The sequence below is a fragment of the Lynx rufus genome, unplaced genomic scaffold (genome assembly GCF_022079265.1).
Source record: "Lynx rufus isolate CCGP_SWC_20201006 ecotype Redwood Valley unplaced genomic scaffold, mLynRuf1.p SCAF_5, whole genome shotgun sequence".
NCBI classification, from domain to species: domain Eukaryota; kingdom Metazoa; phylum Chordata; class Mammalia; order Carnivora; family Felidae; genus Lynx; species Lynx rufus.
In genome coordinates, this window is record NW_025814867.1 from 6580860 (window position 1) to 6593667 (window position 12808).

Sequence of the window (12808 nt, forward strand, 5' to 3'; positions counted from 1 at the left end):
CAAGCCCTCAATAAATGGTAGCCAGTTACTATGAGTTCCTGTTATCAGTGACCATAGACCATGTTTGTGTCCCCCCCAAAACTCATTCTTGAAATCTTATCCCCAAGTGCAATGGTATTGGGAGGTGGAGCCTTTGGAGGGTGAATAGCTCCGCCCTCACGAGTGGGATTAATGACTCCAGAGAGCTCCTTTGCCCCTCTGTCATGTGAGAACACGACAGATGAATGTCAAAGCAGAAAGTGGGCTCTCACCAGACACTGAATCTGCCAGCACCTTGATCTTGGACTTCCTAGCCTCCAGAACTGTGAGAAAAATGCGTTTGTAAACCACCCAGTCTTAAGGATGCTGTTATCGCAGCCGGAACCGACCAAGACCGTAACTGATGAAGGTCATCCTGTCCTGAGAAGGTGAAGGGCAGAGCCTGACCTTAATATGGTGTTAAGCTCTGGACCAGGTGGAAGCAATTCTGTCTCTCCCCAATCCTGAGACTGTGTAATGTGTTGCTAGCAGCTCTTTGACTATGTCACTGCTTTGCAGTCTCCAAAGTGCTTTCACATCGGAACTTACTCAGGGCACCATTCGAATAGCTGCTCTTCATCCCATTTCACAAATGAGGAAACAGGCTCCAGGAGCGTATGACTTATGAAGGTTTTCTGGCTCTCAATCTGATAGTGTGCCCTCCACCCCACAAGGCTGTTGGAGTTCTTTTAATTTGCTTTGTAAGTCAGTCATTCATGCATTTACTCATCTTAGCCCTATGAGGCCCTGCTAACTTCCTAGAAGCAGACAAATGATGCAGTCGGCTCCTTTCTGGGGCCTCCAGAGGGTTCTGCAAATAGCACATGCTCGAAAGATGTTTTGCAGTTACCAAAACTGCAAAGTTGAGACAATCCTGCTTGAGTCCCATGTGCTCGTTGTCTCTGTGGGGGGACCCAGGAAAGGTAGGGACTAGGGTGCGGCTGGTCCCATTGGGGACCAGTTAGACCAGATGAGGACAGTGAGGACGGCTGTGGGGAAGGTGGCTCGGAGGAGGCAGGAAGGTACATGTACTAGTCTCCCGCCAAGGCCCTGGTTCTGTGCTTGCCCGGCCAGAGTGAGCAGAGCAGAGCGGGGGCCTGTGTCTCTGATGACATAACACCCCGGGTGCCGAGCACTGCTTCCAGGTGGTTGGGTGTCCGGGGCACTCCCCACAGCACCCTTCTTCAGGCTCTGCAGGGCCTGGTGTCTGGTCTGAGGCAGCCCTCCCTGCTGCAAAGATGGGAGAAAGGGGGTGGCAGTCAGAGTATGAGCAGGGGCTTTTGTGTGTTTGGGCCTGGGGAAGCAGAGCTAAAATTAGGTCTTCCAGCTGTGTGCAGGTGTGGAATCCCGCCCTTTCCCCTCCCCCGAACCAGGATCTTGGAATTCTTTCCATTTCCTCCCTCCCTCCCCGCTCAGTCCTGGTTCCTCCGCAGGCATGAGTTGAACTGTCCCGCCTGTCTGGTCATGGGCCTTTCCACCCAAATGATCTCTAAGGCTATGAGCGGAGCGAGGGGAAGGGGCAGGCAGTGGCTTTGACTTTGCTGAGCTTCCCCACCTCCTCCGAGGCCAGGGCACAGCTGGGGCCCAAGGCCACCAGGCAGAACGAATGTTTTCCTTTCCTACCACCACCTACACCGGGCCCCTGACTTCTCCCACCGGCCTCCCGCTTCATGTGCTTTGTGCCCCCATCTCTCTGCCCCTGTCTGCCCATCACTTCAGAAGGAGCCTTTAATCCCTTGCCATCCACTGCCGTCCATCCAGGCGGCGGGCTCCAGGGCAGTGTGCCGGAGGCAATGTACATGAGGCATGGTGCTCCTCCCGATGACTGTCCCTCTCACTCCCCCTTCACCGTGGCCCTGGACCCCTGCCTCACAGGGCTCCAGACGAAGACTTAGACCCTTCTGCGCTCTGGTCTAGGGTCAGAGCCTAACTCTGGCTCCTGTGTGTGCTTGCAGTAGGGTTTTAGGTGAGCGGCATCTCCTCCCTAGATGGTCTCCGGGGTCCCTCCCTGTTTGGTGTCTGAACTGTCCAGGGTGGAGTACTCCCTCAAGAAAGGCAGCCTGCAGCGGCAGCTTGTGGGAGGCATGCTGACGGAGGCTGGAGGCTGGAGGCTGCGGCGGATAAGTGCACTGAGGGGCCTCTGAGGAGGTGTGAATGAGGGAGGCAGAGCAGGCCGGTGAGGACAGCCCTGTCCCAGCCCTATCTCCCGTCCCCGACACCCTCTCCACACCCCGGCCCTGATAAGCAGGTGTGAGCCACGGCAGCCTTGTGACAGGCCCTTCAGCAGGGAGGGGATGGCGGGGTCCACTCCACTTCTGAATTCAGACGTCAGCATCTCATTCCCCCCACCCCCCCACCATTTCCCTGCCGGACCGGACAGGCCCAACTCCTGAGCGTCCTCCTGACGCTCGGCCCCCTTTGGGCTTTGTGACTCTGTCCCTGCCCGTGAGGCCTCAGCCTCCTCAGGGTGGTAGGGGACAGACCTCCCTCTATCTTGTGGCTAAGTGCCGAGGAGGATGGCCACCCCCAGCCAAGCCTGCTCCTGCAGTGACCGTGGTGCTGAGGCCTGGCAACCCCCGTTTATCGCGGGGCACGCCTCAAGGCTACTCCTCCCGTGTCTTCTCGTCCCGTCTCCTCCAGTCCCTGTGGCCATCAGCTTTCAGTCGTGCTCCCTCCACCTTGGCTTTGGGGTCACTGCTCCGTCTGGCCCCAGCCAATGTTCAGAAGGCCAAGGCCAGAAACCCCTAATTTCTGCATTGGTGGGCATCGGGGCTGGGGGAGCAGGGAAGGCTAGGGGAAGAGGCGCAGGGCTTGGGGCTCTGGGAAAGGGGACAGAAAGGCAAATAGGACTGAGGAGGGGCCACAGAAAGTCCAGGGCACTCCCTGGACCCCCGAGGAGGGTCTTTGTGCACGCCCCAAACCCAAGGCGCTAAACTGCCTTCTACTTTCTCAAAGGCTCTCTTCTGAGTTCACACCTGAAGATTATTTTGATTCTCAGGTTGTAACCATTCTGTGCCAGGCAGCCCGTGTGTGTGTGTGTGAGTGTGTAAAGGGTGCTTGTTCTCTAACACTGGCTGAGGGCACAGACTCTGGAGCCAGGCGGATTGGCCTGGTGTAGGATCCCTGCTCTGCTGTCTTACCAGGTAGGGAGCTTGGGCAAACTGCATAGCACGCCTGGTAGGACTCTAAGTATCGAGTTGATCCACATAAAGCATTTGAACAGTGCCCAGGGCAGAGTAAGCGACATGTAATTGTTAGCCATTGTTATGATTTATGTAAATTTCATTTTAACATAATTTCAAATTTACAGAAGAGTTGCAGGCAATTCCCATATATCATTCATATATTATTCATATTTTGCCCATTTATTTTATTCTCTCTGTGCATTTGTGTGCATATAATACACTCTACATTCGACACATACACACACTTTTTTTTTTCTGAATCACCTGAGAGTAAGTTGAAGACACCATGTCTTTTTAGCCTGAAATAACTCAGTGTGTATTGTTTACAAAACCACAATACAGTTATCAAAAACAGAAAATTTAATATTGCTATAATTCTGTTACTAATCCACAGTCCATATTCAAATTTCATCCGTTATCTCAATCACATCTCCTTTATGTCTGTTTTTTTTTTTTCCTGTTCCAGGGTCACCCACTGCATTTAGTTGTCCTGTTTCTGTAGCCTGCTTTAATCTGGGTAAATTCTTCAGCCTCTCTGTGTTTCGTAAACTTGAAATTTTTGAAGAGTTCATGCCGGTTATTTTGTGGAATGATGTTGCTCAAATTCTGTTTTGCTCTTTCCTCATTGTTAGTTTTAGGTTATGCATTTTGGCAAGATCGCCATGAAGGTGACACTGTCTTTCTCAGAGTACCACATGGGGAGGCTCCCAGTGTCCAATTGCCCATTTGTTAGAGGTGTTGCCTTTGGTCATTCGGTTTATGTGGTATGCACCCAATTCTCCCTGAGTACAACTGCTGTTTTCTCTTCACAATTAAAAAGTAACCGTGAGAAATACTTTTACCCACTAGTTTTCACCCATTGGTGATTTCAATCTCCATCATTCCTTCCAAATTCACTAATCAGCCCATTCAAACTGGTTCCTGTGTCTTTTGGCATTTGGCCAGTCTTTGAGCACTCTCTTACCTTTTTTCTTTTTTAATTTGTGTGTGTGTGTGTGTGTGTGTGTGTGTGTGAGAGAGAGAGAGAGAGAGAGAGAGAGAGAGAGAGAGAATCCCAAGCAGTCTCCACGATCAGCCCAGAGCCTGACATGGGGCTCAATCCCACAACCCTGGGATCATGACCTGAGCCAAAATCAAGAGTCAGATGCTCAACCAACTGAGCCACCCAGGCGCCCCAACTTATCTTCTGACACTAGATGCCCCAGGCGCATCTTCTATTTTCTCTGGTCTAACAGTGAATCAGCCACTCCACCAAGGAGTCCTGTTTTTTAATGGAGAATAGTATTTACAAACCAAGATTTGGGTGCTGCGTGTGCTCAGTGACACTGGTGTATTATTGCTTCTGGTTAACTGCTTTTATCATCTGTTCACTTGGATGGGCTGGTGGGGGGAGCGCTGAGGAAGCTGCAAATCAGAGATGGAAGGGGGAAAGGAGTGAGACGACCCAGAGAGGGAGAGAGTCCCCTCTCCCTCTCTAACTGTCTGAGTCTTGCCCGCCTTCTTTTTCCTTCTGTCCCTCCTCATCGTGACCTCATCTCCCCTTTCTGGGTCAGAATTCCTCTGCAGATTCCAGCTGTGGGAACCTCTGAAACCATTTCCCCAGCTACGTGTGTGATATCAGAGGCAGACAACTATGTGACCTTTGTGTGTGAACAGCCAAAGGCAAAGATAATTTATGAGAAAGTTTTTGCTTAGAACAGTCCAGTGACAAGGTGATTGGGGAAGACACATTTGGAAGATTTCCACCTGGAAACTTTCCTTTTTCCTGCATGAAAAACACTTAGACCAAAGCCTGGGTTGAGGCTGGGAGGGGGTACTGTTGGAGGTCTGCTCTCTAATAAGCCTCCTCAGGGTTCTGGGGCCAGCAGGGAAGATGAACTGCCCAGTACAGCCCACTTGCTGTGTCCATAGGTTGCAGGTACCGGTAGAATTTAAAGGAAAATGCCTGGAGTCCAGTGAAGGCCACTTGACTGGCTTTGTCCGTGACACAAATGTAGGGTGAGCGGGGTAGCCGTGGTCCCCCACCTAGGAGTTAGTTAACTGTTTTGAGACTAGATCCGAGTCTTCCCCTCCCTGAGAGCGCTGGTATGCAACGCTGGCCCCTGGAGGAAACGCGTCAATTTACAAAAGAAGTCCAAGCTTCCAGAAGGGAAGAAAATATCCAGCTGCTCCTTCTTGAGAGGAGAAGGGAGGGCGATCTGCTGGGGTAGAAGCAGGGTGCCCACCGTAAAGACCTGGGGCCACAGCCTTCGGAAATGAAATTATCCCGAGGACAGCGGGAGTCTGGGGTGGTGGCTGAGGTTTACAGCAAGGGCCTGCCTGTGTTTCATGGGGTAGGGCTGACTTCGGCATGGACTGAAGCTTCTGTCGGGAGTTCTAGAGGCCCCGCCATGCTGAGGTTCTGCCTGTGCTCTCAACTAGGGACTGGGGTTATTTATCCACAGGACCATCGCCTAGAGGGGAGTTAAAGTAGGGGCCCCCACCCGGCTCCCCTCGACTTTGAGGAATGGTACTATCTTCTGGTATCCTGGGCTGGACCCTGTGAGGTGCCTGAGTGTCCTTGAGAGTGATGTGGCAGTGCCGGAGACCCCAAATCCTATTGTGTTTTTTAAACAATTCAAGCTGAAGGCAAAGTTCCCTCAAGGGGGGATATGTCATGTAAATCCTTGATTGGTTAATAGAAAAAATTGAAAGCAGCCTGAGGCCACCTTTGCGCTCTGTGCTCTGGGACAGTTCAGGCAGGGGGCTGGCGGGGTGGGGGGGGGCAGTTCATACAGGTGCCTTCACAGTCCCCTGGGAAGCCAACATTTTTCCCGTCACTGGCGATGTGTGACTGCCTCAAGCAGGTGCCGGGAACACGCTGTCTTTTTGAGCTCATGCTGCTTATGGTGGATATAGGACAGAATTAGGGAAGATGGGGCCTAGAACTAATTCCTAAATAGAATAAGCCCCCGATGATTATCCATGCTACTTGCCAAGTGCTCCCTGGGGCAGATGGAGGAGGCCTGAGAGCCAGCTCAGGAGGGGACCTGAGGAGGCTCCCGTGGCACCTTCCCCAAGGAAGCCTCCTCGCCCACTCTTGGGTGCTCTGTCTCACCATGTTGCATCCTAAACAGCTCCCGAATCTCTCACTCTCCGCGGTGCTCCTCGCGGTTCAAGCTACCATGGTCTCTCCTGGCAGAGGCCCCCCTGACCTATTTTCGCCATTCGCTCTTGCCTCCCACAAAACTCTCCCTCAGGGCAGGAGGCGGAGTCTTATTAAAGTGAGCCTTACCGAAGTTCAACCCATTTAGCAGTCAGGCCCTTCCCCAAATAATACAAAGCACAGACCGAAAACCTCTCAGACGGCTCCACAGTGCCCCCGGGGCATGTCTGACTCCTTTCCTGGGAGGGACTCCCTCTCACTCTCTGGGTCCAGCCACAGGGGCCATCTTCCCTTCTGGAAGGGGCCACATTCCTTCTACATCCAGACCTTCACATTCGCTCCTCCCTCTGCCTGCAAGTACCCATCTCGGGAAAACAAAAATGCCATGCCTTCACTAGGGGTCTTCCCGACTCCACCGCCCGGACATAATTAGTGCTCTCCCCCCTGCCTCCCAGCAACACCCAGTTTTGTCACTATTGAACGGCCCTCGTTTGTGGCTTTTGAGGTTAACATCTGTCTTCCCAGCTCGATTGTGAGTTACATGAGGACAGAGGCCTTGTCTGCTTCTGCTTGTTATTAGGACTCCAGAATCTGTAAGATGCTCAGTGCGTGTTTGCTAAAGGAGGACTGGACAGATGTCACAGCTTCCCCAGCTGGTTCTGTGTGTCGGCCGACATCATTCAGTGGGAGTGAGTGAGGAAGGGGAGACCGCCTTTGGCTCTGAGGCCTACTGACACTCACTCCTGGCGTCCGCCCTGCTGGCTGGGCCTTGGCCACTGCTCAGCTTTTGTTTATCCTGCAAACATGGTGGTCTCCACAGGAGAAAGCGGGGACGGCTCGGTCATACCCCCGTAGGGTTGGCACAGGGCTTCATGCTGAGGCTTTCCTTGGGGCTGGGTGGTCTTCAGCTGGGGCCTGGGAGCCAAGAAATTGGCTCGGGGGGCCATGTGGCTGGGGCCTGACAGCAGGCTTGTGGTGAGGGCACAGCTCTGAGGTGATGAGTCATCCTGGGGGGAGGAGGGCATGAGCAGGGTACCAGGGCGGTCTTGGCGGGGGCTGGTGGCTGGGCGGGGCTACCCACAATTGCGGTGACAATGAGCCTGAAGAGCTTGCCCGGTGCAAGTGACTGGGCGGGGCGGGGGCACGGCAGAGATTCCCCTCCTGCACCCCTGCCCCTCACTGCCTCGTATCCTCCCTGCTTTGGCCACCGGCCCCTAAGCCTTCGAAGCTTTGCCAGCCACCGGCCTGGCAGGCAGGACCTGGCCTGCTGGGCCTTCTCTCAGCCCCTCCTCCTCACTCCCCATGGCGCCCTGGCTCGGGCCCCAGACCTGGGTGGTCTGCTTTCCCGGTCACTCTTGTCCTGCTCCTGTCTGGGGAAGGGGGCCCAGCTCTCCTCCAGAGGTCACTTGGGGCGAGGGCGGGCTCATGGGGAGGCCTGGTGGCCCGGCTCTGGAACTGAGCCAAGGAGAGGGCTGGGGCAGGAGGGGGGGAGGGGGGAGAGCATGCTGAGCCCCTGTGGGGCAGGGGTGGCATCCCTGCGAGGCCATACCACTTTCCTCGGCCTCCCAGGGCCTGTTGTCCTGTCTGGCGTCATCTGTCGTCTGGCTATTCCTTAGACTCCTTCCCGTTTCTCGCGGTCCCTCTCACTGGTGACCAAGAAGCTGGCCCCAGGCCGTTCTGCGGTGTTGTGTGTGTGATGAGGGTCCCGGGGGTGCGTGGCCGTTGGAGGGTGCCCCTGAGTGGAGGAAGGGACCTGAGAGAGGTGTGTCAGCAGAGAACAGCTTGGAATCGCAGAAGGGCCTTAGGGATGGTCCCAACCCCTCGCAGAGAAAACCTAGGGTTCTGGGGAGGGCGATGGCATTGACAGGAGCAAGTTGTCTGGGGGTTGCTTAGGGATAATACCTGTCATCACCACGCTAGACTTTTATGAGGCGCTGACTCTGTACCTGAGATCGCTGTAAGCCTCTGCACATCCTAATTTACCCCACCCTTCACGTTCCTGTTCCGCCCATCTCACAGATGAGGAAACGGGAGACCAGACTCTGGACCACACATTCCTGCCTCTGCCCAGGCAGAGCAACGGGATGTGGCCACGGCGCCCGGGGGCCTTGCTCCTTCAGGTAATGATGTCGATAAGTAGAGCGTTTGTTGAGAGCTCCTTACTTACAGTGGCAGACATTCCACCAAAGAAGGGACAAGGACCAATCAGCCATGAAGGGATATTCCACGTCATCAGTCATCAGGGAAAGGCAAATTAAAATTACAGGCTACGCCCACTCCAAGGGCCAAAATTAAAGAAAAGAATAAGAAGACTGACAATACCAAACGGTGGCGTGGATATGGAGTCGGGGCACCGGGAGCTCTCAGTTGCCGGTAGGGATGAAAACCCGCGCACGCGCTTTGGGAAGCGTTTGCTAACGTGCAGAGTCAAACATACGCTGATCGTGGGACCCTGGGACTCAATTTCTAGGGATCTACCCAAGAGGTTAAAGAAATGCGTCCACGCAAACACCCGTATACGAATGTTCAGAGCAACTTCATTCACGACGACAAAACCTTGTAAACACCCCAAATGTTTACACCAGCTATTGAACGCAAAATAAGCCGTGGCACATCCATGTAACGGAACACCGTTCGCTGGAAAGGAGCTGACGACGCGAACAGCATGGCCGAGGCTCACATGCCCTGTGCTGGGTGGCAGCAGCCGGACACGACGGGGTACGTGCAGTATTATTCTTTTTGTACGAACTCTCCAGAGAAAGCAGATCTGTAGGAACAGAAAGGAGCTCAGCGGTTGCCAGAGACGAGGGTGGGGGGACCTCCTTGGAACGATGGAAATGTTGGATAGAGTGATTTTGGTGGTGACTCTCCTGCTTATGCATTTGTCAAACTCATCAGACCGTGAATTTCAGTGGGTCAGTTTTATCGTGTGTAAATCATACCTCCCCGAACCTGATTCAAGTATAAAAACGGTGGGCCGCAGAGGGTAGAAAATAGGATGATCTTGGCTGCTTCATTGCAAAAGAGACAGAAGAGACGTGAGGGAAGGGAGGGCCACGCTGCTCTCTGGGAGAAGAGGGTGACAGGCAGGGGACAGTCCATGCTGAAGTCCCCAGGCGAGGAGCACTCAGCCTTGCTGGAGGAACTAGCAAGGAGACGTGTGGCTGACGCGGAGTAAGAGACACGGCTGTGGATGGCTCAGACAGGCACTGGGGGGCAGGGGTGTGTTATGGAGGGCTGCCTAGGGCTCAGGCTGTTTGTGGTCTGAGCGCAAGGGGTCCCTGGGGGCTCTGTGCTGAGCATTTGCGATCCGAATGGCTGCTGTGTCAGGAGCGGTCTGGGGCCAGGACCAGCTGGGAGGCCCTTGTACCAATCCAGGCAGAGCTCAGACCAGCATGGTGGCGGTGGCAGTGTTGAGAAGTGTTTGGATTGGGATATAGTTCAAAGGTAGGGCCAAGAAGATTTCCTACTGGGTTGGATGTGGGGTGTGTGTGAGGGAGAGGGGAGGCAGGGAGGACGCCAAGCGTTTTGGCCTGAGCGGCTGGGAATCCGGCCGTCCCCCACCCCCATCCTCCACGCCGTGGGGACCGGTTTCACTGTCCCCTAGGTCCTGTGGCTGAAGTCAAGACAGAGACAGAGGGGAGTGGCTCGGCTCTGCTCCTGGCTCTGGGGTTCAGGGGATGGGCTGCACATGCTGGTTATTCTATTACTCTTTATTTATTAGCCTTATTGGCTTCTGTCATTTCCTCATTGCCTCGTGTCTGGAGAGAAGACTATAAATGTGATGGATTGATACAGGATACAGGAGGCCCAATTATCTCTGTGAAGCCGGCCTCTCTTCTTGCTCAAGCCCTCCCGGCCCTCAGCGGTTCTGCGGCCCTTCCCGCAGCCGGGCACGCAGAGCCGGCCTGGTGCCTGGCATTCCAGGAAGAGGGGGTGCAGCCTGGGAGGGTGAGTGGCCGACAGATGGTCCCCCAGGAGATACAGCTCCAGGAGCCAGTGCTGGAACAGCAAGCTCGGCCCCCTGGCTGGTTGCACCTAAGATCCCAGCTCCCGCTCTCCGAGGCTCTGCCCGCAGAGGCTGGGCACGGAGCAGGGTAGGAGGACAGGACATACCGCCTGCCCGGCCAGCCCACATCCGGGGAGGGGGGCTCCGTGTCACTCGCACGCCTCTCTGGAATCTGAGCCAGTCCGTCTCTCCACAAAGGCTGGGATGATGGGGCTTTTCTCTCCGGCAGCAGGTGCCTGGCAGCCGCCCGGGGATGCCAGCCCCGTGAGCTGGCACGGGAGGAAGTGCTTGTCCGGGGGATCGTCATCCGTGCTAGGCTTGAACTGGCCCAGCCCCCACCCCTGCCGTTCAGACTGACTTGGGACACCTGCAAGAGAGGGGTGCCTCGGGCAGTGTCCCCATGGTCCCCCCTGGGGTTCCCCAGACAGAACTCAGCAGCACCAACCTTTGAGAGTAATATCTGAACAAAGGCCCTCGGCCAACCCCTCTGGCCTGTCTGCCTGCCTCTGTCCTGGGAATGTCCTGAGGCCCCTGGTGGGGGGGGGGGGGTGCAGGGGGAGGGGTGGCGACAGGAAGCCTGAGGCTCATCTGTGGGATTTCAGGCATCTCCCTGATGTCACGCTGCTGCTCCCAGAGTGGAGACCCAGATTACGGTGCCTCGAGTGTGCACGTGTGTGGATCCGTGTGTGTCCCCATGTAGGTGAGGAGTCAGATGGCCCCGTGCCTGCCCTTCCGGGGGAACACAGAGTGGCGGGTGGGACTGCCTGTGAGGAAGGGGCAGGGAGCGCCGAGGACAGGAAGGACTCGGGGGGAGAAGAGGGGCCCGGTGGGTGCGGCAGACCCTCCCGCTGACCTGCTCGCAGCAGGCGTGTGCGTGCGCGCAGGGCCCTGCACAGCGGTGTGGACGCCTTGTGCCAGCGGACCCCGTTGTGGCCTCCCCGAGCCAGCAGCGGCTGCGGCCGTTCTGTCCCCGCTCTGTCGCTGTCCCTCCTGCCCTCCCTCCCTCCGGGCACCAGGGCTCGGGGTCTCGTGGCCGCCGGGGCCGCGGGCGGAGACGCCGCTGGCACGGGGCAGGGCGTCTGCCGAAGCCGTGGCCCCGGGGTGAGAGCTGACGTCTGCCCAGGAGCATCTGTCTGCCTGCCAAGGGTCGAGCTCTCTGGGCCGCATGCCTTCACCGTGACACAGAAGCCGGCGTCCGTCCCTCAGAGCCGCCCGCCGCCTGGACCCCGGCCTCACCCCAGCACGGCGCGTGACAGCCGTGGCCCCGCTCGCACCTCCCTCCGGGGGAGCCTGCCCCCTGCCACGCCAGGCGAAGGGCCGCCTCGGGCAGCCGGGGGAGGCCCCACACGGGGGGCCCCGGGAAGCCCAGATGCCAGGCCTGGGCTTTGAGAACGAGGGGAGAGCCGCTGCGCGGGCCCAGACCACGCGGCCGTGTCCCGGGGGCTGCCAGAGACGAGGCCGAGGCTTCACGGTGCAGGGTGGGTGTCCCAGCCTTTCTCCCTCCACCGGCACTGGCTGGACTCCGGCCAGGCCGGCGGCTGCGCGAGGTCCCGGCTGCGCGGGGAGCAGACCGGCCACGAGCCGTGTCCTCGGGCCGTTCGCACCGTTTCCACGGGGGTTTCTGGGAGGCGCCGCCCCTCCACCCCTGCCCGCTGTCCCCGCGGGCGCCCACCCGAGGCGTCTTGCCTATCCGGAACGCCGGTCGCACACGACCACACTCATCCTCACCGCAGAGGAGACGCTGCTGTTTCAAAATCTGACTTTATTCTCAAAACAGCTGGTGGTGGCCCACGCCACGGGGATGTGGCCGGCCCCCTGGAAAGCCTCCGTCCCGTTGGGGAAAGACGATTAAACAAGTGCCACGGGAGGTCAGGGTGGCCTGCTTCTGCCCCGGTTGTGACCAAGGGACGCACACCGAGGGTGTCAGGACACCAAGCCCCGTCTCGTACGCAGGTGGTTGTCAAGGGAAATGATGCCGGACGCTGGGACCCCACAGTCCCATCGAGGGTATAAAAGGGCCCGGTGGGGTGTGCCAACTTCTTCCCTGGGTCTGCAGGGGGCCTCTTGGGGAGTTTTAGCACGTGGGAGACACAGAGGACGGGGCCTCGCTGACAAAGCTCGGGGTCTGAGAAAGCGCAGGTGGACAGGTGACGGGGCCTGACTCTGCCTGGGACAGAGGAGAGGGGTCACGGGCCGGCTGCTCCGGTGACGGCTGTGGAGCAAGCTGCGGCTGGCCGTGGCCGCCCCCCAGAGTGTGTGTGGGGCAGGAAGCAGGTGCTCTGAGTGCTTCTCCAGAACCAGAGGTGACGGGCGGCAGAGAGGCCCGGGGGCGCCACCCCAGCAGGGCCGCCTGAGGGGTCGAGGGAGGGGCTTGGCAGGAGGAGGCCATGGATGGACTCGCAGGTGCCCGCGGGCAAAGGTCGGGGTCACAGGGGCCCCTGGAAGAGAGCG

The 12808-nt window shown here is 57.2% G+C and overlaps 1 protein-coding gene across 1 annotated transcript in view; it reads left to right on the plus strand.

The window, feature by feature from the left end:
* The window catches only part of EXOG (exo/endonuclease G), a 43671-nt gene extending 32795 nt beyond the window's left edge, over window positions 1-10876 (plus strand). Inside the window, exon 7 of the mRNA XM_047099225.1 lies at window positions 8368-10876. The gene's annotated coding sequence lies outside the window, so the exon portion shown is untranslated. The remainder of the gene's footprint in view (window positions 1-8367) is intronic.
* The last annotated feature ends 1932 nt before the right edge of the window (window positions 10877-12808 follow it).